Genomic DNA, 23049 nt, shown 5'->3' with positions numbered 1-23049 from the left:
AAATATTTTATTTGGAGATATATTATTTAAGTGTATGCCACTCTTTACAATATCTTTGGGCATCCTAGGGCTACTACATGACACTGTGACTGTGCATAGAAGGTGGAACCAGAAGTATGGAAAAGCTGAGTTCAAAATCCACACTAGTTGTGTAACCTTCAGCACATAAATTAACCTCTTTTTGCCTCAATTTCCTTATCTGTAATATGGGAATAATAATAGCCATATCTCACAGGGTTGTTGTAAGGACCAAATGAGATAGTATATGCAAAGCACTTTGCAAATCTCAAAGCACTATGTAAATGCTATTACATAATTTCCTCATGTCAGTTAAGTTATGATGCCATAATTCAGGTCAGTAACCATTTAGTTTTATTCAACAAGAATTTCTGACTTGTGACCTCGGGAAAGTCATTTGCCTTTTGGGGATCATAGGTCTTCAACTGTAAAACAAGGGGATTAGAAGAGATATCCATTAAGATATCCTACAGTTCTGAAAATACGATCTTGTGATTCTGTTAAGCACCTACTGTGAGTAAGGCAGTTAAGTTGTAACCATCCTAAAACATACAATCTAAAGAAACTGATAGTAAGAAGAAAGAGGGAAAAAAAGTTGGCTTCCATGTAACGGTACCAGTGCCTCATGATGATGTGTCTGAACTCATTAAACATGTCTTCAAGATCTAGCTGAGGAACCTGGCTTGGAATTTGAAAAGATAGAATCTGTAGTCGCTCCACCTCTCCCGGCCTCAGAGAAGTTTGGACAGCTCCATTGTTTGTAGGCTTTTTGCTTCCTCTGGAGCCTGATGTTGTGTTGACGCCAGCATCTGTCTGCTAGCCTCCCAAAGGACTTGCTGGATTTCTGGATGTGGTTTTCAATTTCCTTGTGTGTTCGTGCAGTTAAGAAATTTTTTCCATGCCTTTTATTATTTTTATTATTGTTGTTGTTATTACACAATATATGGTGGGGGCAGGGAAGGGGTTGGTCAGACAGAACTCTCCAGTTCTCCATGGAAAAGGACAGATCACTGCAGTGAATCCACAAGCTGACTCTCATTTTTTTTAAATAACCAAGATAAGCAGAGTCAGGAATTTATTTTTGATAAATTCTAAGTCATAGTCCTGACAAACTGTCAGTAATTTGACAGCTAAATTTCAGCAATTTCATTCATTCTCACTGTATGGATTGTCAACAACTATGGTCATAACTCTTTTAAATGACTTAATAAAGGCATCACTGAGGGATTTTAATAGAATAGCTAATTGAGAAAGATTAGTAAAATCACAGCCAACCCAGAAAGAGAGAATGACATGAAGATATAGAACCAATATGATGTCCCACACTTTGGGGGGATCACAACCTCATGAAAGTCCTATTCTCTTGCCTAATTATGATACAGAGGTGATCCTAACCTAGAGTGTCAGAATCTGTTCCAACATTTTCCCAGTTCTGGAGAGCCTACCAAATGCAGAAGTCTTCAAGGAGGGTGCCAGTGAATGACTCATTTGCCTTCTGAGGACCAAGCTAGCTAAAGGCATAAAGGATCATCACCTGAAGGTTGAATATTAGGTGAATTCTTTAAATGTGACAATCTGTTCTAAAACTGGCAAAACAGAAGAAAAAAGGGACACAACATTGCCTTGTTTCTTGTTCTTTAATCATTTCCTTTTATCACAAGTAATATCCAAAAAAAAGATTAACATAGGGATGGTCCAGCCTCAGTCCCATAAACTATATGTGTGTGCACCAGGGGAAAATGCATGAAATGTGTTCTCAAATTAACTTTTTTACCAACAAATTCAGGATCAAAGTAAGCACCACCTGATGGTTGAAGAAGGAGAGACAGAGACCCTGGCATGTTTCAAGCCCACTGCCAGGGTGGGGAGTAGCAGTTCAAGAAAGAGTTTAGTTGAGGTGAGGAAGTATACCATCTGATAATTTTCTATTTTAGTTAACTGGTTGTGTTATTTAAATGCTAAGTCCAATTGTTTTGACCCAGCTGAAGGATTTTAAGTGTTCTCAGCACCTTCTAAATTTCAGTATCCTGTGGGAAATCTCTAGTCTCTCTGCCCTAGTAATAGCTCTGCCCTCTGCCTTAATTTGTAATCCAGAGGCCTAAAATAGTCAGCCTAGAATAAAAGTCCCATCTCCCTTGCTCATGACTGGTGAAAGTATAAAGCCTTGGACAAGAACCCCAGCTGGTCCTCAGACAGCAGTCAGGTTATTGGTGTTGGTTGTTAATGGTTCCAGCACCTTGAAGAATGAACAAAGCATTTGAAGTCAATAGTTAGAGACTAAAGAGAACATTAACTACCTTCAAAAACAAGTTAGCTAATTTCCAATGAAGGCAAATAGGCATTTTCTAGGAGTTGGTTACTGCTACTCCTTTACAATCCCAATGCAGGTACAAAATGTAAAAGTTCCACACAGGGCACTTCACTAATGCATCAGATTAATGCTTCAGATAACCTGATCTGCTTCAAGAGATTGCCAGAAAAGTAATGAAGGAAATTGAAGGGATACCTGTCATTTGAGGAATGGCTACACAAGTTGTGGTATCCGATTGTGAAGGAATACTACTGTGCTGTAAGAAATGATGAACTGGTTGATTTTAGAAAAATATGGAAAGATTTGCATGAAATAATGAAGAGTGTAATGAGCAGAACCAATAGAATGTTGTACACAGTAACAGCAATGTTATTCTAAGTACAACTTTGAACAACTAAGTCATTTTGAGTATTTATAAGTACTCAAATCACCTATAAAGGACCTATGAAGGAAGATGCTATCCACATCCAGGGAAAGAACTGTTAAATAGCAGTATGTATAGTATGGTTTTACACACACACACCACACATACACATACACACACATACACACATATCTATATCTATATCCATATATACATATATATGTGTGTGTGTGTGTGTGTGTGTGTAGGAGAGAGAGAGAGAGAGAGTATGTATTGGGTTCTCTTCTGGACATTGCAGTCTAAGGACATTGATAAGCTAAAAAGAGTTCAAAGGACTGCAGCCGAGACAATGAAGGGCATTTAGTTCATGACACATAAGGCTCAGTTGAATGAAAAGAACACTTTTATCCTGGAGAAAAGAAGACTTGAGTGGAGGGGGGTGGGACAGAACAGCATGATAGCTGTGTTCAAGTATTTGAAGGGTTGCCATGTGAAGAAGGGATTAGATTTGTTCTTTTTGGTCCTAGAGAGCAAAACCAGGACTGAAGGACAGAAGCTTCAGAGAGGCAAATTTGGGTTTGATGTGAGGGGAAACTTCCCAATAATCAGCTGTCCAAAAGTTGAATGGCTTACCTTAAGAAATGGTGGACTCCTCTTCCTTGGAGTTTTTCAGACAGAAGCTTATAAAATACTTTTCAAGTGTGTTATAAAGGGAATTCCTTGGATGGATTGACTTAGATGAATGCTGATGTCCCTTCCATCTCTCAAATTCTTGATTCTAGACAGGCCACTCAAACTCAACATGTCCAAAACTGAACTCATTAATTAATTTCAATCAAATCTACTCTTTTTTGAATTTTCCTATTACTGGCAAGGGCTCCCCTATCCTCTCAGTTACCCAAATTAACAGTCTTGGTATCATCCTCACCTCCTCACTCTCTTCACTCCCACCCACATATCCAAGCTGTTGCCAACTCCTTTCACTTTTACCTTCACAACATTTCTCATGTACACCCCCTGGCTTTCCAATCCATAGTCAACATCGATATTATAATAGCCTTCTAATTGGCCTCCTTGTCTCATCTCTCTTCTCATTTCAGTCCATGTTCCATACTCTGAGCAAGTGATTTTTCTGAAAGTACAAGTGTGTCCATATTACTCCCCCACCTCCAAATAAACTCCCTAATACTGGATAGCTTGGTGGCTCAGTACATAGAATGCTGGACCTGGAATCAAGAAAAACCAACTTCAAATCCTGCCTCAGATACTTTTTAGTCATGTGACTCTGGACAATTCATTTAACCTCTGTCTTCCTCAGTTTCCTCATCTGTAAAAAAGGGAATAATAACATTTGCCTTCTAGGGTTGCTGTGAGGATAAAACAAAACATTTGTAAAGACTTCACAGACTTTGAAGTGCTATTGATATTTATGATGGCTGTTATTGTTATTGTTACTATCAGGACCAAATATAAAGTCATTTGGCATTTAAAGCTTTTCTCAACCAAGTTCCTTTCTACTGTTCCAGTCTTCTTATATTTTACTTCCCTCCTACTATACAACCTAGTTGTATTGGAACTACTCGTTTTTCCTTCAAAAAAACACATACCTGCAATCCTCCTCATCTTCACTTTTTAGCATCCCTGACTTCTTCCAAAACTCATCTCAAATAGCCATCCTAGACTCCCAAGCAGCTAGTGCTGTCCCTTCTAATGTTACATTCTATCTATTCTGTATGTGTTTTCTACATGCCTTTTATTTACGTATTTTCTTCCCCATTACAATGTAATCTCCTTGAGGGGAGTGACTCTGTTGCCTGGATTTGGATGCTCAGCACTTAGCAAAGTGACTGACATCTAGTAAACACTTAATAAATGCTTGTTAATTGGCTAACTTATTGATGATGATCATTCAGAACTCTTTATAGCTTGTTAAATTAAATTATTCTTCTTTGCCTTTGGAGAGATAGCTTGTTATAGTGGATAGTTCACTACACTGGCAGTGAAAAAGACCTAAGTTCAAATCCTATCTCAGACCCTTATAAGCTGTGTGACCTTGGATAAATCACTTCATCTCTCTGAGCCTCATTTCTCTTATCAGTAAAATGTGTATAATAATAGAACCTGGAGTTGCGGTGAGGACCAATTTGTTGAGGTGTTAAATATAGGCAAACTGAGGGGAAGTCTAGCTAGGTGCATCAGGGCTCATCATTAGAAGGTTCAAAAAATTCAGAGTTGGAAGAGACCGGAGTAATCATTTCACTCAATTCCTTCCATTTACAGATAAAGGAACTAATGCCTATACTTAGCTTTGTTATTGCAAGAAAAGGTGAATTTGCTTTTGGATTTAACCAAGGTGATATGTTATTTTCTAAAGAACACTGGAATGTCTCCTGACCATGCCCTTTCTCCTCACATCAGCAAAGGGCTGAAGCTACAGTTTCATTATCATCCTGCTACTAAGTAATGGAGGCAGAACTGAAGGGGTGCATGGAAAGAACACTGAACTTGGTGTCAGGAAGGTCTAGATTCAATCCTATCTCTGACCCTTACTGGCTATCTGACTAGAGACAAGTTTATTACCCTCTCTGAGTCTTTCTCCTCTTTTGTAAAATGTAGTAATACCCTATGACCTACTTTACAGGGTAATTGTGAGGATTATTTTGGATACATATTTCTAAAAGTTTGTTGTTGTTTTGCAAATTCTATAGTGCTATATAAAGTAGAAGAGGAAAAACAAAGCAGTTTGACTATGAATCCAGAATTCTTTTCACCTCACCATCTTCTTTGGCCACAGAAATGAATGAATCTATTTATTAAGGTTGGAAGGAATTATAATCCATATCAATGGGGGGAAAGTGTCCACAATGATGATATTGCAGAACTTTGGAATTATTGTAGTAAGAAAAAACCAGTAATGATTAAAATAATATTTTTACATTTTTCTCTTAATTTTTTCTTTAAATAATCTATCATCATGTTGTCAATGTGGATGAGAATTGTACAGACACAAATAAATAATTGATAAATAATTGAATTATTTCTCTGGTACCATCAGGTTTATGTTCTGACAGATTAAATTAACACTACCTGCAATCATTTGAATACCACTTCCTGGAAAGTTGAGCTAGAATGTCCATTTAACTTAATTTCCATGCTGGGTAGTTTGCTATTTTGTCCACAGAGATCTCTAGCTCTTCAAGTGGAGAACTTCAATGAGCTTAACCCTTTCTTCAGGAAAAAACAAACACCTGGAACTTTCTATGATGTGTGCTTGCTAGAGCTCAGAGACTAAGAACCTTCCCAAAACAGAGATCAATGGTATCTGTAATGTGTCTCTTCTAAAGAAGTAGAACCACAAGATAGATCCCAACTAGACAGAATAATGAGTCCTGTGAAGTGGTTGCATGTATTCAAATTCATACTATCTGAAGTTATGATTATGTAAAATATAGTAATTGGTTCCATCCAAATGGAAATATGCAGCATGAATTTAAATAATTCAACTGCTACTTTACAGGATTCAGTTGAGTTCAAAATTTGACGATCAGTTTTACATTGAGCATTTCAGGGGCAGATAGGTGGTGCAGTGGATAGAGTACCAGCCCTGGAATCAGGAGGACCTGAGTTCGAATCCAGTCTCAGACCAGATACTTGAAACTTACTACCTGTGTGACCCTGGGCAAGTCACTTAACCTCAATTTCCATGCAAAAAACAAAATCAGCATTTGGCACCTCAAAACTACCTCAAATAGTGTGCTTAATGTTAGTGTCAAGTCATATTTTCCCACATTCTGCAGGATGGTTACAGTTTTTATGTTTCATAATAGCAATAAAATTTAAGAAATATTACAAAATACATAATGAAGAAATGATAGTAGTAACAAGAAAGTTTATTTTATTTTTCATATGAGGGTCCTACAGTCTGCTTTTTAGCTTCTTGAGCTTTTACAAACTAGATATATAATATAAAGAAGTAAGTGCTGCAGATCAATTTTTGTCACAAAATTATCATGAAATAAATAAATCTCAGAGATAAAGGATATCTAAGAAACCATCTAATCCAATCCCTGCTTTAAGTATGAGTACTCACAACATCCCTGCCAAGTGGTCATCCAAAACCAATTAAGTCCATGTTTTATAAAAACAATAAAAATATAAATTACAGGAAAATAATTAAAGCATGAAGTGGTTAGTAACTCTCTAACATACTTCTCATGCAAGTGTATTATATTGTATTGAGTTGGCCTCAATCTTCTACATGACTGTAGTAAGCTCCATGAAAAAAAGATCCCCATCTCAAATGAACTTTTAAAAAATATATGTTAATTTATTTGTTTACCTGTTTGCTTGCTTGCTTCCTGTTTGTTTGAGACTGAGTCTCCTAATCTTGCCCAAGCTAGAAGTCACTCATGCCCAATCCCAATATTAATCATCACGGAAGCTTTCACTTGCTCCATTTTTCTAACATGGGTCACTTCGCCCTTCCTTGGGCAGTCTGGTAGCTTTCTGTCTATGCAGTCAGCCACCTAATTGATGTTAGCCCTATGATAGCTCAGAATTCCTGAATTCAAGGGATGCTCCAGCCTCATTCTCCCCTAGTAGAAGAGATGTCAGGCTTATGCTGGCAGACTTGAACTTTCTATCTCCTCCAGCAACCATCACACAAGCTCTGCAAAAGATAAGCATTTAAATATTATTGAAATACGAAATATTATTAAAATGCCCCCTAGAGAGTTGTATTATATTGTATCTCTTAGTGAATGGATTTTGTTTTAAAGAAAGAAAAAAAGAGAGTAAAGCTGTCCTTCTCAAAAATGAATGAGTGAATGTGTAAGACTTACATTTGCAATTCTAATTGAAAGTGTGAGGTTGTGCTGATTTATTTTTATAGAAATACACAATATGATGTCTCTGTATAAGGAGAAAAAGAAACACTGTGTGAACTGTTCTAGATGGCATTTCAGGCTGTGTGTCCAGGCCTTTCAATTCACAGCTTTATACATGTGCATAACTGGTCATTAAGAAATATCAATAGGAAAATGAACTTTACCATATTTTGACTTAAAGTTTTTTCATAACAGAAGCATGTGGGGAACCATTAAGGAAATAATGACCCAAATAGCCAGCAAAAAGGTAGAAGGGAAGCTTCAAAAAGTCTGCATGCTTTGGAATCATTATCTTGCATCCACATTTCTGCATATTTTAATTTCTATTCTGTTTATCAGTTGTCATCTAAAAATAATGTTGGAGTCAAATTTTCATCCTATGTAACACTGTAAGAATTTTCCTTGCTTTCTTGGAAGCTAATTTTCCCATGGAGATGCCTGAGATGTAAATCTGACCCCTAAGGGAATATTATTTCAATGAGAGGAGAAACTACCTTTTAGGAAGACATAATATCATTAAAGTCTTGGTTTTTCAAAGTTGTTTTTTTTTTTATCTTTGAGTGTGATATACAGTTTACAAGTACTAATGTATTGGTATCATAATTTGAGAACAATAAAACAGCACACATTTAAATTGTATTTTTTTTCCTTAAACTGGGATTGACCAAAATACAATGTATATGAGAATCTCCTTCGCAGGTAAACATTTCAAGGGTCTGTACTGCAGCTAGGTGGTGCAGCAGATAGAGTGCCAGGCCTGGAGTCAGAAAGACTCACCTTCTTGAGTTCAAATCTAGCCTCAGACATTTGCTAGCTATGTGACCCTGGGCAAGTCACTTAATTCTGATTGTCTCAATTTCCTCATCTGTAAAATGAGCTGGAGAAGGAAATGGCAAACCACTCTAGTATCTTTGCCAAGAAAACCCTGAATGGAATTGCAAAGAGTCAGACACGACTAAACAACTGTCACTTAGAGCTTGTAGGTTTTTATAGCTTGGTGAGTTATGGAGTAGAAAAAATTTAATTTTCTAATTCTATAATTAGCTTTGTTTTCACTGATCTTACCAGTTATATATTCCCTCTGCCCTTCTCCTCATCCTCTCATTCATCTAAATTGATAATCTGTACAAATAAAACAATGATACACCCAGCCACACAGTCAGAAGAAATGTTTGTTACTCTACTCCAAAGATGGTGTCAGAAAAAATAATTTTTTTTTACCTGGCAGGAACAGTGATTACTATTATGATATATGTAATCGTAACCCCCAAATCTACCGCCAGCCTAATTCCTTTCAAGGCTTGTGAATATAACTTGTGACTAAGATCCTCAAATAGTGACAACAAGATTATTCTATTGTGAAAAACCATAAGGGAACACTGAGAACATCCTTCCTACCAAGGGTTTAAAATTATGATGCTCCCCTAGTCTTCCTCCTTCCTATAGCCAGATAAAATTCCACCTTCCAAAAGAAGTCTTTCCTGGTCCCCTTTGTTGTTCATGCCTTTCCTCTGTTGATTACTTCCAATTTATCCTGTATGTAACTTGTTTGTACACAGTTGTTTGAATGTTATCTGCACCATTAGATTGTGAATGACTGATTTACTAAGTGCCTACTATGTGACACAAACTATTCTAAGCAGTAAAGAGCCAAAGAAAGGGGAAAAAAAAGCCCTTGATCTCATTTATTGACTGATGGGTGGTTCAGATAGTTTGCCATGTGTCCACTTTCTGAGAATTCTAGAATGGTTTTAATTCCCTTCCCCAAAAGAATCCTGATACCAGGATGCAAATGTCAAGTGTCAATATCCAATCAGTTCATCATTATACTATTTCAACTCATAACAAAATTCAGGTTTGAGTAAATGAAAAATATGCAATCTTCATGATTAAAATAAAATATAATGCAATATATAAAGGTCAAAATTTTTGCTTAATTTCATTTCTCTTTTAGAACTACTTGAAATGGTGTAAGAATTGAAACTAAACTATTAGTGACTGAATATAACAATGAAAGAAACCACAGGAAATGGTGGGTCTGTGTATAAGAACTATTCATACTTCAACAGCACTATGGTTCAAAAAGTCATTTATACACACACTCATACACAAACACACAAAAACTATGAAGTAGGTAATACAAATATTAAATTTATTTTGCAGGTGAAACTGAACATCAGAGAGGTTGAGTAATTCCCCCATGTCACCACAGCAAACCAATGACAGAGGCTTGATTTGAACCTGTTGTTCCTGTATTCTAGGTCCAGTTCCCACTCTACCATATCACTTGACCTCATGAGCTATAAATATGGTTTCCTTATTTGAAGACACAATATGGCAGAGTATATGGAGAACCAGCCTTGAAATCACAGGGGCCCAGGTTCAAGTCCCATCTCTGACATATACTGGCTATGAGGCAAGTCATTCAAACTCCTAGCATTCTATGCAACACTCTATAATTTTCCAGAGAAGGTGCTGCCTGGTATGGGTAGAGGAAATTCCTTCCTGGGGGTTCCTTACACAATGAAATCATAGGCCTAGTTCCTATTTGAAGATTCAGATATTAACAATGACTATTATCTGTTTACTTCTGTGGTCTATGAAGAGACATGTGATGAGGAATATTCCTCATCTGGCATACATAAATACATAGTGTCTGTGGCTAGGGCTGTTGGCCAAGCTTGATCTTACTTCAGACTCTGCCTCCTTTGCCTCAATCTGTCTGAAGTTTGTGCTTGGATAGAGCCATTCATTCCATATCTGGATGCTGGAACTATATTCAGAATTCATCTCTTTTACTTCTTAAAGTTTTAATACAACCAAATTGAATGGGTTTGCTTTGTTTTGGTTTTAAGAAAATGGAGCTTATCTGAATTTAATAGCAGAAGATATGTGTGTCTTTGTATGTCTGTGTGTTCATGTACCCAGGAGACACAGATATGGGGGAGAATTCTGAAGGAAACGACTCTACTCAGACATACTAGATATTCAGACAAGTAAATGAGGAAAGCAATGCTTATTAAATACTGTGGAGGGATAAAGCGTTATTTAAATGCTACCATTTTTTCCTCTTATTTAATTTACTACCTATGAAGACAGAGGAAAATAGGAAAGGCAGTTTGGAAATATTCATTCCCAAGAGAGAGAAACATGACCTTTAAACTGAGCATAATGGATAAGAGTAGTACAAGATGTCATCAGCAAATTCAGAGATGTTGACAAACCAGTTCAATTTCCCTCCTAAAGTCTTCATTCATTAAATATCCTCACTAAGGTGAGAGCAGCAAAGTGCAGGAATTTTCTAGTCTTCAGTATTCCAGGCTTTTATGTTAATTGTCCAGCTCCTATTAAAATCGCCTTAAGATTTATTAATATCATAAACAAAGCATCATCTTGAAAAAGCTTCATCAATTAACTTAAAAGTCAAATCAAGGAATGGAATCCCTGATGCAATGAATTTTTAGAATTTTTCAGCTATAGCTATAGTTTATGGGGCAGCCAGGTGGTGCAATGGATGGAGTGCCAGGCCTGGAGTCAGAAGACTCCTCTTCATGTGGTCAAATCTAGCCTCAAACATTTCTAGCTGTGTGACCTTGAGCAAGTCACTTAACCCTGTTTGCCTCAGTTTCCTCATCTGTAAAGTAAGCTGTAGAAGGAAATGGCAAACCATTCCAGCATCTCTGCCAAGGAAAAAAAAAACCCCAAAGGGGGTCAAGAAGAGTTAGAAATGACTGAATCTATAGTTTATTATTTGTTTGTTTTACTGTAATCTTGTAACACCCTTTGGCCAAAAAGTACAAAAGTTCTTCTCTATGATGGAATCAATTTGATTTGGCCCTTCATAACCAGAAGGATGTTAGAGGCAGCAGCAACCTTTATTTGACCCCCCCCACCATCCTGTGTCCCAAATTTTCCTCTTTTGTACAACTTCCCAAGGTCAGTGGTAATAATTTTGAAATCACATAGAAAAGTCTCCATCAGGGTGCACCATGGTAAATAGAAATGCTAATGAGGATAACTAGTTGAAAACTGAGTGGATTGATCCATTACATGCCCCTCTTACCCCTTCAACCAAATACCTGAGTGGGAGTGGGGAGAGGGGGCAGAGATAGGCTTTCCTTCTCTCACCTTACCAAGGCAAACACTTAGTGAGATGTAATATTATATAGAGCCTACTATAAACCCTTTTGTGGTTTTACCACTTTCCTTGCCCTCCAAAGAGGCCCAAGTGAACCGACAGCCTGATTCTTGCCAGTAAGATGATGTCAGGCATACTCTGAAGTACAGAGAGGTAATAAGACTTCTTACTCTGAATTACTCCCTTACCTTCCCCTTCCCCTGCCTCCCCTTTGTTCCCCTAATATGCATGGTCAGATCTGGCCCACAAGCAAGCTGAGTCAGCAAATACATCTTTAAGTAACTATTGTGTGCCCAGAAAGTATTTCTAAGACTGAGAGAGGAAAACAAAAAGTGGGAAAAAGAAAGCTAAATGGTCTGAAACGAAACAGTAATTAAGACAAATGAAATAGGAAACAATAGGGAAGAGATAAGGAGAGAAAATGGAATTGATGAAGGCAGGTCCAAATATTCTTGAAATCTGAAACACAGTGCGAATACATTAAATCAGATACAAAATTATGTAACTTTGCACATAAACCTTCAATAAATGTTTGACGAATGAATGGATAAATGAAATGAACTTGCCAAAGCTAAGCTGTGGTCCAGACCTAGCCTGAAAGATTCTTTAATCCAAAGTTTGAGTCCATCCTTCATTGTAATCATTACTAACCCAAGGCACAGACAAACACAGGTGCGTCAGCAAGAGCATAGACTGACTAAGTGTTTTGGCAGTCTACAGTAGGCACTGATTAATTATTCTGGATGGAAAGCCTCCCTACTCCAATGGAACACTTCCAGGAAACTTTGTCATGAAATTTTTAATTGGGTAGATTTCATTTCACTGTTACTCCTTCCCAACCGGTTTTTCTTGCTACTGGATGTGTATGTGCTTTTTGTAATTCTGTGAACACAGCCTGATTCTCCTAGATGAAGTTTTATCCTAGAATATAATGTAAAACTTTTAAAACACTTAATTGAATAAAGGGCTATTTGTTTATTTTTTAAGTTCACCTAATGGTGGCAAAGTGGATAAAGTGCCAGGACTGAAGTCAGGAAGTCATCTTCTTGAGTTCAAGTCTAGTCTCAAACACTTACTAGCTAGTTACTCAAACACTTACAGAAAGCTTACTAGCTAGTGACCCTGGGCAAGTCACTTCACCCTGTTTGCCTCAGTTTCCTCATCTGTAAAATGAGCTGGAGAAGGAAATAGCAAACTACTCCAGCAACTTTGCCAAGAAAACCCCAAATGGGGTCAAGAAGAGTCAGACACGACAAACAACTGATCAACAACAACAATTAAAGTAAATTGTCAGTGAAGTAAAATAGTTAAAATATATAAAAAGCAAATTCTGTGGATAATTAGTTGTGTTTCCCAGAGACTGAAATAATATTGAACTAAGACTTATTATTAATTTTGAGAGCACTGTATATTCTAATATCTATTTAACATGAGAAACTGTTAAAATTTCATTGGAAGATCAGCATAGTAATGACCAAGCCATGGAATTTGAGGCAAAAGGTCACAATATAGCCAATAATAACTATTTGGAGATGTGGATGAATCCTTTTCTTTTAACAGGGTGGTGATTTAGGACATTTGCATTCAAGACGCACTTTTGACACAAACTGTTACACATATTTAGTGATATTAAGCCTGCCAACTACCAACTAACCTACTCCTCCATTGGCCATCACTGGACCTTCTTAGCAAATGGACTCAGAGGACTCCTCTACTCAGATACAATTTGTCACATACGAAGGCACTAACTGTTCTTCCCTGTGTCACTGATCCATATGAGAAATCAACAACCCCTCACTCCTCCATTATCATAGGCCATTCTATTCTGCACTACAAATTCTATGAGAAAAACAGCATCCCATCTCTCAGTGACCAGCAAATACCAGAGAAAGTCAGTGCTATGATAAAAACAACTTCCAGAGTACATATCCTTCCCTTATGGATCAGTGCAGTATCATGGAAAATGGGCTGGATTTGGAATTAGAGGAGTAGGATTCAAATCCCAGGTCTTCTAGTTGTTACCTGGGTGACCTTAGGCAAATCATTTAACTTCATCTGCAAAATAAGGGAATTGAACTTGATGATCTCTGAGGTTTCTTCCAGCTCTAAATCTTCTGTTCTGGCTCCTCTATTTTTTTAAAAGGAAGCTGAGGCTCCAGACTCTGCTCTCCTAGGGGCTAGGTTTGGAAGCCTCCCCCTGAATTGCTAATGCCAATATTGATTTCCCCCCCCATTTCACCCAGCTCTTTGAGAGAAATGTCACTTCAGCCCTTTACAACAAAGCAATTGACATAGGAGAGATTCAGTCAAGAGTTGACTGCATTAGGGCAGCTGGATGGTACAGTGGCTAGAGCACCGGCCCTGAAATCAGGAGGACCTGCGTTCAAATCCAGCCTCAGACCAAACTCTTGATACTTACTAGCTGTGTGACCCTGGGCAAGTCACTTAACCCCACGCCTTTAAAAAAAAAAAGTTGACTGCATTCTCCAAGATATCTTCCCTCAACAATGAGTTGAAGCAGAATAACTAGTACTGAGATTAAGTTCATTCAAGAAGTAATTTATCAACTAACTTAAAAGTCAAATCAAGGAATGGAACCACTGATGCAACAAACTTTTAGAATTTTTCAATTCTAAAACTGAATCAACAAATATTTTACAACTCAGACCTTCTCCGATCTTCCTCCTACCTCTCCCACCTGCTCTCCTTAGAGCGCTTGTTTGTAGGGTAGAATTTGTAGTGTTCTATACTTCCCTTTAGGAAGAGACACAGACAATATCATAGGTTTTTTTTTAATCCCTTATCCCTTTGTCCAATCACCAGTCACACCTTTCCAAATCTCACTTGTGAATTATTCTCCTAGCTCCCATCTGCCTGCTTTATTCCTATTCATAGGCTGCTGAATACTGGGGAGAAAGTCATGTGATTGAGATCAATACAAATTGTAGTTGTTGTTCAGTGATGTCTGACTCTTAATGACCCCATTTGAGGTTTTCTTAGCAAAGATACTGGAAGGGTTTGCCATTTCCTTCTTCAGCTCATTTTACAGGCAAACTGAGGCAAACAAGGTGACTTGCCCAGGGTCATATAGCTGGTAGTGTCTGAGGCTGGATTTGATCTCAGGTCTTCCTGACTCCAGAGCCAGCAAACACTCTATGCACTGTACCACTTAGCTGCCCATTCAATACAACTACTTGTTATCACTTCTGAGAAAATTTTTTATTCTCCCCTAATTCACTGTTAAATTCTCTAGGTGTTATTCTAAACTTCTTCCTCTCTCGTATCATCTACTCTCCTTTGTTCTCAGCTGAGCACCTTGCTTTTCCTACACCACACCTCTCCTACTCTTCAACATGCCTCATTGTCTCCATCTTTTCTCTATTATCTCCTTCCCAAAACCAAAGCCTACACTTCCACCCTTCCCACTTCTTCTAGGAGTTTGCCCCATCAATCATTCCCTCTCTTACTCTCATCTATAATCTTTTCTTATCTGCTGGTTCCTTTACTATCATTTACAAATATGCTTCAGACACCCCATCCTTAAGAAAAGCAAAAGACTACACTTAATTTTGCCATCCCCTCAAGCTACCATCCAATATCTCTTCTCCATTTGATACTCAAATACTAGATAGGACTATATGTACATGTTGCTTTCATTTCCTTACCTCATATTCGCATCTAAATTATATGTATTCTGGCTTGTGTTCTCTTAATTTTGCTGAAACTGCTCTCTCCAAGGTTTCCAGCAATCTCTTAACTGAGAAAGCCACTGACATTTTCTTAGTCTTCATTTAATTTGACCTGGAGTTTTTGACACTGTTAACTACCCAACTCTCCTGGTCACTCTCTCCACTCTTGGCATCTGTGTGACATTGCTATATTCTCCTGGTTCTCTTCCTGCCTATATGCTTTGCTAAATCATCATGCATACACTATGCCCTAACCACAAGTGTCTCCAAAGTCTCCAAAATCCTTTGCCCTATTTCTCTCTACACTTTCTTACTTGGTGATACTATCTGCTCCAAATGATTCCATTATTATCTCTACAAAAATAACTTCCCATATTGCCAAATGTCTACCGGACACCTTCACTGCTTAAATGCAAATATCCAAAACAGAGCTCATTCTTTTCCCCCTAAGATCTCACCCTTGCCAACCTTCACTGTTTCTATTGATCTCATCACCATCTTTCTAATAAACCAGATTTGCTGTTTTAGAACTGTCCTTGACTCTTCCCTTTCCCTCATCATATAACTAATTAGTCACTAAATCTTGTCTACTTCTACATTTCTCACCTCTTTCCCCTTCTCTGCACTAATGTTGCCACTATCCTCATTCAGGTGCTTATTATCTCTCATTCAGACCAGTGCAGTAATCCTTCAATTGATTTCCAGTCTCCTGTCTCTCAAATCTCTAGACCAGCCTCCACATAACTGCCAGACTGATGTTCCTAAAACACATTTCCAATCATTTGTATATAATTCAGTCAATAAATAAACATTAAGTACTACTTTGTTTCAGGTGCTGTGCTAAATGCTAGGGATTTAAAAAAAAAGAGAGAGAGAGGCAAAAATAGTCCCTGCCCTCAAGTTGCTTGCAATGGGAGGGGCAACATGCAAACAAATATAATCAAAGCAAGTTATATACAGGATAAATGGGGGCGGGGATTAACAGAGGGAAGGCACTAGAATTAAGAGGGGTTCAGGAAGGCCTCCTGTAGAGGGTAGGATTTTAGTTGACACCTAAAGGAAGTCAGAGAGGTCAGTAGTTGAAGTGCATACCAGGCATAGCGGAAAGCCAGAGAAAATTCTTGGAGTTGAGAAATAGTGTTCTTGTTCCTGGAACTGCCAGGAGGCCAATGTCACTGGATTAAAGACTACAAGTTAGGAGTATAACTGGTATTTATTTGTTTGTTTGTCTGTTATATACCCCTATGTAATGTAAGCTTATCAAAGTGGGGGCTGTGCTTTTTAAAACTTTGTCTTTTTATCCCTGGCACTTCACACAGTAATTTCTACTTAGTAGGTCTTTAATAAATGTTTTATTGTTGAGTTGAGTTGAATTGAATTGAAAAAGGAAATGGTTTAATGAGAAAAAGAATGATGTAAACTGTTCTATCCTTTCAAACACAAACCTCTTTTCTGCTAGTGTTTGCTTGCCCAAACCTTTTTGTTCCCATTAATAGAATTTCATTGCTTCAGGCAGAGATTTGTGCATTAATTCTAAATATTTTATGTATGTCAAATTATTTTCCTTAAAGCTTTTCAAAGAATTATTTTTAAAAATCTCATACATTGCATAAACAGTTGCTCTATACTTCTCAGTTTCAATTATTACATAACTTAACAAGCAAAAGAACTATAATAATCCTGGACTTTTCAAAGTTGGAGACAGGAATCACCACATAAATATACAGGAGGAGATGAGGGAGTTACATAGGAAAGATTCCTAGGAATTTCAGAAATAAAGGTGAAGTGGGATTGAAATTAGGTTCATTCTTTGGTAATCCTGCGCTACCTTGTGTGTTACCCTGGGTTGCTATTACTTTTGACTTAAAATGATGGTTACAATGCATGAACAAATGTGTACCACCCAAGGGGAAATCAAAAGTATCTTCGACTTCTTAGCCACTTTTCAAAGAAGCAAGCTCTTTGGTACAGCCTATAAGCTTTTGTAGATTCCTATTAGTAATATGATGCTTTAGTGTCCCTGGCCCATCACTTTGGAATCTGTAAATACCTTGGATTACTCTAGACATAGTAAGCACTTAATAAATGCTTCATAGATTTCTCTTTAGATATTTGTATAATAGATGTTTTAATTCCATTTGAGACCTTAGCAATGAACCATAAGAAGGTATAGTTGACAGTTCTAAAGCAACTAATTAAATGTGGACCCCCCCTAAAAATGTATATAAGTCATCCTTTAATCTATCACCCCCTAATGTGTATAATCCAATAGACAGTAGATTTTCAATTAAAGGAGATTAATTGCTTGACCTACTGTCACCTATCAATAAAAGAAATTAATATAAATAAGACTTGATGAGGTATACACAACTACCACTTTATTATAATTTAGAGATTTTATAATTTTGTCCCTGTTTATGTAAATCAAACAATTACATAATGAATTTTGATACTATAAAGTCAATTTTCTCAGCTATCATTAATTTTCTTATCTGTAAATGAAGAGGTTGGACTAGATATCTTCTGACATTCTTTCCAGCTAAAGCTTCTAATCATTCTCGTCCTCCTATTCTCTCTCTCCTCCCCCAAAAAATTCCCCTTTATTTATTTCATACATATTTTGCCTATATTTATATGTGTACATGTTGTCTCCCTGGACAGAATATAAACTCCTTGAGAACAGGGATTATTCAACTTTTGCCTTTGTGTTCCCAGCAAATATTACAGTACCTGGCACAAAGTACTCCTTAACAAATTCTTATTGATTGGCTGAATTTGGATAATCTATGTCCCAGTGTAAGGTTATTTAGGCCTGAATTTAAAACAATGCCTCACCACAAACACACACACACACATTACCTAAATTCACCAGAGTGTTTATAATCTATCTAAAATTTAATTTGTGTACCACAATTTGGGTAATTTCTAGAAGAGTCAGAAAATATGTTGATACAAGCCAAATAAACTGTGCCATTTCTAGATATTCAGAATTGAGCATGCCCTACTACTCCATTTGTTTTCAAACCTTTACTGTAGTTAGAAGATGAAGGAAAAATATCTTTTAGAAGACTATGAATGTGGATAAAAAGGTGTCAGTTAAGAATAATAAAATCTCAAAATTCGAAAGGGCTTTTCAGTCCATCTAGTCCAACCCATACCTGAACAAATATTTCCTCTACAACATCTCTAACGAGTAGTTATCCAGCATGAAAAGTGACTCACTACTTTTGCAGGTACTCTAGATATTAGATTAAATGATTTTATTTAAATGGGAACTAAATTATTTGCAACTTCTTCCCATTGCTCTTAGGCCTGCCCTCTAGCCTAATCTAATCCCTTTTCTATGTAACAACCCTTCAAATTCTTGCAGACTAATAAAATACTGATCCAAGTAAAACATCCTGAGTTCATTCAACCTTATGGAACTAACTAAAGACAAGTTCCATCCTTGTTTCCTTTCTTCTAGATGCCCTGCAGCTTATCAATATTCTTCCTAAAATATCAGGCCCAAACTTAATACGTTATTCCACTTTTTGTTTGATCAGGGCAAAGTACAGTGAGACTATCACCTCTCTAATTCCCAGATACTGTGTCCTCTTGAGGCAGCCTAAGCTTACGGTAGGTTTTTTTTTTTAAATACATTTTCTTATTATTGACTCATATGGGTCTTGCAATATACCAAAACACAGATTTTGTTTTTCTTTTAACAATACCTCTCACATCTTATGCTTGTAAATTTAATTTTATACCAAATGCTGGACTTTCCATTTTTATATTGTTTTATATATTTTATATATTTTTATATATTTTATATATTTATATGTTTTATATTGTTTATTAGATTCAACCCAACATTCAGGACTGTTGAGAATATTTTTGGATATTAATTATGCTCCAATATATTTTATCTCCCCCACCCTCAAATTTGTGTCACCTGCAAATTTAATCAGTATGCAATTTATGACTTGGTCCAGGTCATTGACAAAAATGTTAAACAGCGTCAGGTAAAGGACAGATCCCTGAGGCCTTCTACTAGAGTCCTATAGCTCTCATTGACAAAAAAAATCTACTGTAACCTTAGTATGAATTAAGAAAAGCATAACTTCCAAGAATGAGTAAATGAGAGTCTCAGTGAACTCTAACCCAGTCAAATCACATCTGGAGTATTATGTTCAGTTGTGGGTGCCACAGTTTAGGAAGAACATTGATAATTTTAATGGTCACAGGAAGGCAACTAGGATGGTGAGGAGCCTTGAGTATATGTCACAGGATCAGGTGAAAGAAATGGGACTGCTTAGCCCAGAAAAGCGAAGTATACTGCTTGGAGGACTGCCAGCTGGGAAAGAAAGCAGTGCACAAGGCTGAAATTAGAGGCAGAGGTCCTGACCAAATCTTGATTCTACTTCTTCCTACCTCTATGACTTTGGGCAAATCACTAATCTCTCCTAGCCTCAGGTTCCCCATCTGAAAAATGAGGAAACTGGACTAAATGACCTCTTGGATTCCTTCCCTTCTAAATCTATGATGCTATGACTTGTTTCCCTACACCGGAGGGTAGGATGAGATATAATTGGTGCACATTGTGAAAAGTCAAATTTAGGTTTGATATCAAGAAAAAACTCTGTTACAACTAGAGTTACATAAAAGTGGAGTAAGCTGCCTTGACAGGCAGTGAGTTCCTTTCTTCAATAAAGTTAAATCTTTAAGCAAGATGGAGTATGAAGGCTTTTTTTTGTACATGAAAGGACTACTTGGTTTCTGAGGTCATTTGTAACTTGGAAATTCTGTGATTCTGTGTCTCGTTTATGACTCCGCTGTAGGTACAATCATTCAACTAGTCTAATCCGCTTCTCTCTAACAATGCCTACTCCTTGTCTCTCTAACTTGTTCACAAGATTAATATGAAACATTTCATGAAATTATTTGCTAAAATCCAGGTAGATTGTGTCTAAAATATTCCCCTGTACTGCTAGTCTAGTAACTGCTTTTTCAAAATGAGGATAGTCAGATAGGTCCTACTCTTGATGAATGCATGTCAACTCTTAATGAGGTTGTTATTGAGTTACTTCAGTCATGTCTGATTCTGTGTGACTCTATTTGGGATTTTCTTGGCAAAGACACTGGAGTGGTTGGCCATTTCCTTCTTCAACTCATTTTACAGACGAGGAATTGGGGCAAACAGAGTTAAGTGACTTGCCCAGGGTCACACAGCTGGTAGTCAGGCCAGATTTGAACTCATGAAGATGAGTCTTCCCAATTCCAAGCCCAGTGCTCTATCCACTCTGCCAACTAGCTGCTCTTAATGATGACCTCCTCACTAACTATTCTTTTAGATAAGATGGCACACAATTTTGCTAGAAATCAAAGTCAAGGTCAAGTTCCTTTAGTTTACAAATTCCATTCCCATCTTTCAAAAATCAGGATTTTTACCCTTTGTGAGGCCTGTGGAATCTCTTCCATTCTCCTTCACTTTCAATAATAGTAATTTCAAGGCTTAATGTTGACTGTTTATTGAAATGTGCCAATACAAAACTTAAGCAACTTTCCAGATCCCCATTATTAGAATAACTGCCCTAAGTATATACAGTATTAATAAGTGCCTCTTAAATTTATTGGAATTCTCCCAATGTAAAAATTAAGGAGGAAGCACATGCTTTTTCTTAAATTATTTGGATTATCTTTCTGAATTCAAACTAATGCTAAATTCATAGGTCATTTCATAATTCTGATTCAGTTATATAGCTCTAGACTCATAAAATTACATATGTTATGATGTGAAATATTTTTAACAAGAATATGTTTCTTATGAGTAAAAAGAGGTCTTTTGATATTGGTCTCACAGTGAAGCACTGAATTTCTCATTAACCATCATACCATGAAAAAGAAATATCCAACCATGGTAGATATTTGGTATTTTTAGAGGTTTCCAAAAATTTCCTTCTTTTATTTCTCCCTCCATTTAAAGAAGGCCCCAGAAGTACAGGAAGTGAGTCTTTTGACTAAACTAGATGCCATTTCACTGCCATATAGTTATGAGTCTATTTGATTAGCCAAGGAGCTATTTCAGAAATGTATAATGTAAAATGGATTGATTTTGAAAAATACTTAGAAATTCAAATAATACTACCACCTGGATACCTATATAAATTTTAACTTTACAAGATGCAATAGTGTTACTCTTTATACTCAGAATTTAAAAATAAACAAAGTGATTTACCATTTCTTAATTTGGCACAAAATACTGGGATTTACCATTTGGATTAACCCCCCCCCTCCAATCACTACACAACCCTCAATTTTATTGATTTTTTTACTCTGTAGTTCTGATGTCATATTTAAATCTATCATTTTCAATCCCAGTATGATCACGAAATCTTCAATTGCTTTTCAACATCACTTTAGTTCTAAATCACAGAGATTTTCTGTAATTCTGTACCTGACCTGGAAACTTAAAGACCTATTTTTAATTAAACATCTCTAGTTTTCTAAGTAATATGGACACTAAGTCATACTAATTGTGACAAATTTTATTTATGTACTATCCTCCAGAAACTCCACTGAAGCTGCCATTTTAATTATTTGGGTGTCATTTGTGAGATCACGGTTTTATATTCTGAATTAGGTTGAAACCAATGGTCTCCATAGAAGTAGATGATAAGAGAAAGTAAGATACTGTTCATCCATTCTTTCAACAGATATTCATTGGGCAACATCTATGAAAAAGGCACTCTGCTGGGCACTGTGGAGCATAAAAAAAGAGAAAAGATATCATACCATATCTTAATGGAGCAAATAAGTTAATGTACATAAACAATTTTGCAAACATTAAACTGTTATATAAATGTTAAGAAGCAGCGACTGCTACTGCTATTCTGTTCCCTTCTACTCTTACAATTACTGCTACCATTACTATAGTCTAGTAAGGGAAAGGATATGTTCCCCTAGAGCTATAACTTGAATGCAATGATTTGGGCTTTTCCCCAGGCCACCAAGATTTAAAGAGGTGTGACAGATCTTAAAACTATCAGACAGAAAAAAAAAATTGTGCTTAACACCTAATTAACAAAAATAATTGGTTAACATAAGAAGCTTGAATCTTTCTTCTCCTGGCACTTGTGTCCCAGGTAAATCCCTTACTACTCTTTCCTACCCTGATTTCTTCACACCCACCCAAGGCAATGGCTTCACTCTCTCTACAGAGGCTTGAAGTCTCTGCCTCCCCAATTACCCATGAAATTTGTGTCTTGGTCTCTTTCCCCATACAAATAATGAATATGTCTTTTTAAAAAAGAGGCGAGGGCGATGTGCTACTTACTTCAGAAACATTTGAATTTCTTTGCCCTAAATGCAGAAATTGCAATTTTTTTTACCTCAAAATCACCATTAATACAAGATACAACAAGAAAGTGAAATAAAATAGGCATCGAGTATTATGTTTCTGTATTTCAAAATGAAAAGATGATCAATATTCCAAATACAAATTTTAAAATCCTATTAACTATACACACAAGGAATTATCTCATGCAAAAATAAATTCGAGTTTTCTGAAATTTTATGAGGGTTATGTTGCAATAATTCTCAGAAGACAAAGACAGCACTGGTTAATTTTAACTTTGGTTTTAGAATAGATATTAATGGGTAGT

The sequence above is a fragment of the Vombatus ursinus genome, unplaced genomic scaffold (assembly GCF_900497805.2).
Source record: "Vombatus ursinus unplaced genomic scaffold, bare-nosed wombat genome assembly UNPS02014812.1, whole genome shotgun sequence".
NCBI classification, from domain to species: Eukaryota; Metazoa; Chordata; class Mammalia; order Diprotodontia; family Vombatidae; genus Vombatus; species Vombatus ursinus.
This window is presented reverse-complemented; position numbering follows the sequence as displayed.